The sequence below is a fragment of the Momordica charantia genome (assembly GCF_013281855.1).
Source record: "Momordica charantia cultivar OHB3-1 chromosome 8 unlocalized genomic scaffold, Mcharantia_2.0 BLBB01000008.1, whole genome shotgun sequence".
NCBI lineage: Eukaryota > Viridiplantae > Streptophyta > Magnoliopsida > Cucurbitales > Cucurbitaceae > Momordica > Momordica charantia.
The window spans coordinates 20,316,040-20,319,823 of NW_028275166.1; positions in this window are offsets into that span (position 1 = coordinate 20,316,040).

A 3,784-nucleotide genomic window follows, 5' to 3' on the forward strand; every position below is an offset into this window, starting at 1 on the left:
GACACAAGGCAACAGTTTCCATTGCAGAAAAAGCAACAAACAAAAATTTGTGAACGACAAGAGAGCAAATTAGCTACATTAGAAGAAAAGATTGCAGGAATTAGCCGGAGCATATCTCTCATTCTCGAAAGACTTGAGCAACAACAGAAGAGCTGTAACGCCCCGAGTCCCTCAGGTTAGTTAGTCTCGAATCAGGAGATTTTTATTTTTAAAATTAAACTCTAATTAAATTTATATTTATCGGGCTCTAAACTCTAATTAAATTTATATTTATCGGGCTCTAAACTCTAATTAAATTTATATTTATCGGGCTCCGTGTGGTGGGTCTAGTTTTAAGATGGGATGGATTTCTTTTCTTGGGCTTGGTCATGTTGGGCCTTTATTGGGTTAATTTGGTTTTAAAACAAAGGAAAAGAGGAAAAAGGAAAACAAAAAAAGGACTTCATCTTCTTCTTTTCTTTCTCCCTTGTTGGCCTAGCCGTCACCCACCCCTTTCTTCTCCTTGTTCACCGGTGACCGTACCCATCCTCTGGCAACGACGGCAGCAGCGTGAATCGACGGTGGCGCAGCAGGCACGACTTCTTTCGGCGTCGTTGGTAGCAGTAGCTGCGGCAGGTGGCGAGGGGTAGCGGGTCGCGCGATTTCCTCTGGCGACGTGTTCTCCGGCGAACAGCCCAGCGTCCTTCACGAACCCCGGCGATCTACAACGAGCCAGCACCGCTTCCTGCAGCGTTCCTCGTAGCGGCGCACGGCGAACGGGTCAGATCAGCGGCGGACCTCGACGACCTGCTGCTATGACCTCATTCTCCGACGAACAGCAACTCCGGCGGCCACGAACGACGACGATCCCTCAGCATCGAGCAAAAATAGCCACTCGAGTAACAAAACCAGCGGCGGGATTCGTGCGTTACAGCAGCGTTTTAGGACGTTTGGCGGTGACCCACATCAGTTCGAAGCTCGAATTAGGCTACCCACACCTTGGCGAGCTAGATCTAGGTGACCCACACATATACGAAGTCGGTTTTGGTGGTAATGAGTCATTTGAACCCTTTTAGAATTGATTTCGAAGGCTGAATAGTGTACGTAACTTGCTGTATTTTTCTGTTTTAGTGCTTAGGTGTGAGGTCGACGCAAAACTTAAGGGTGCGGTTGTGAGTAAGTAGACAAGGGGCATGTGCGTGCGCTAATGTGTGTCAGATGGCCTCTAATGTACTGTTTTTGTGATGTTCGATATTGTTTTTGATACGTTGATGTGTTAGGTAGCTCTCGATTGTGGTAATCGGTATACTTGGAGTATTGTTGAATATTTGTCGGTGATAATGGTGTAATTTCTGCCTTGCTAAACTGCTGAGAATTCTTGTGGGGATGTTTGTTGTCTAAATATGCATGAATTGTTCGGTGCGTTTCGTGTGTTTTATTATATCTAGCAATGCTATTTGAATATTGATGTTGGATAATAAGCATTTTGGGTGAACTGTGTTGGGCTGTAATCGTTTAAGAATTTGCTTGCTTATGCTTTGTTGTGACAAACTCATTGTGGAGCTGTTGTTAAGAAATGTTATATCGTCGAAGCATGATTGGTTTATTATTTCATGATTAGAATGTTGTTTATGTTGTGGAAGCATGCTGAATTGGTTGTGAGCTAAAGGATGCATAGGTCATGGCTTAAGAAAGTATATAGTAAGACTCTGGGAGAGTTGGATTCTTGGAGAAAGTGAATGGGTGAGTGTCAGGGTCTCGGGTATAAATGGTCAGGGGCTGGTACATCACTAATTGAGTATCGAGGCCTCGAGTAAAAATGGTCGAGGGTCGATGCGAGGAGTCTTTTGGAAGAAAAGCTATTGGGGCCTTGGGTAAAAATGGTCAAGGGCCAATAGATGGTGAAGTCATCGGGGCCTTGGGTAAAAATGGTCGAGGGCCGATGCGGTAGTGTCGAGGCTCTGGGTAAAAATGGTCAGAGGCCGACTTTACTCGAAGAAGTTAACTGTGGAGGGCTAGGATAACTGTGATAAGCCTAGGGGTACTTGAGCTGTTAGGGAGACTCCAGGTTGGTAACTAATTGGTTCATGGTTGAGGTTGTTGCCAAAACTTATAGAATGTGTTTATGTTTGATTGCATATTGTGATGAAGAACATAACTATGAATGTTTCATGATTTTGTTGAGCATGATGTGTGTGAGTGTTGGTGAGGGCTACTTACGAAGTATATTTATATACTCACCCCCTCCTCTGCAATTTATTTTTCAGGTGAAGGATTTGTTGGTGACCATGGTGATGGGACGGGGGAGACGTGACGAGCAAGGACCATAAGTTGCGTAGTTACCTTTGCTTATCTTAAGTTTTAGATGGTTAAGACCCTTTGTTTGGTCGATAGACTATTTGATCTTATCTGAATAATTGGGAGGTTCCCACTTGTTATTTATTTTATTTTATTTCGGGATAGGTGTTTATTTTAGTTTTCTTCCATTCATTGAGTTTTGCCTAGTTGGAATAATAAATTTGCCTCGTGAGGTTGTCCACGGATGTTATTGATCGATACTCTATGGAATTGATTTATTGTTAAATTGATGAGAGGTGAAACTTGATTTTATATAATTATTGCACAGGGAGTTGACATCTCGTGTTTGGGGTTAAGTTTAAACAGTTGGGTGGTTAACATGACCTAGACGTGTGTGAGAAATTCTGGGTCGTTACAAGAGCCCACCAACACTTGCCCAGGATCTACAGAAGAGCAAAGTTCACACAATCGGAGATGCAAAAGAACCAATGAACAGCCCATTGGCACGGAGTAAACTGATAATGTGAGGGAACGACAAACCACGAAGTGATACTTTCCATCGATAGGATCCAATAATCATGAGACCATAAAAATTTGTGACACACAACAGCAGAGACAGGCAGGAAACCCGACCAGGCCTCGGGAACACCACGCTTGATAAAGAGAAATCACTGAACTGACATAAGCATACAGAAAGATCGCAGAAAGATAGTAAAAAACAAAAAGATAGAGGATAAAATCTTAAGGAGATCATCGAGCAGGCAGATTCACCATTCGTGGAAGAGATAATGAAAGAAAAGATCCCTCTAAAGTTCAAACTCCCTACTATAAAGCAGTACAACGGCTCAACAGATCATATTGACCATTTAGATGCATATAGAGAATGGATGGACCTTACGGAATGACAGATGCAATCAGTTGTAGAGTATTATTCTCTTTCACATTAACTGGCACTGCCCGCGTCTAGTTTCGACAATTAAGAAGAAAATCAATCTTCTCCTTCAAAAAACTGGACGAGGCATTTATCGCGTAATTCGCTGGAGGGTAGAATAAGGGTCGACCTGTAACCTACCACCTAACCATAAAACAAGAATCAACTGAAAGTCTTGAACAATATATGGCTCGCTTCAACGAGGACAAGTTACTACTCAAAGACCTTACTGACGGAATCTCACTACTTGCTTTCGGATCTGGCGTGAGAAATAAAGAGCTATCATTCTTTTTTAGAAAAAGGGCCCCAACAACCTTTTCAGAAGCATTGACTCGAGCTCAAAAGCATATGAGCGCAAAAGAGCTACTCAATTGAGGGTGGGGTCTCAACCAAACTCAAGATCAATCGGATCCATGCGACCTTCTAAAAAAAATACCCCAACGACAGTCTCACTGGAACAAGAGTTAGAGGAGAGCAACGAGTATTGCGATAATACTACCACACTACTTTAAGAGGCTACGGGACAACACGACAAACATGCATTACACGATAGTATTTAGTTTCTCTCCCCCTATT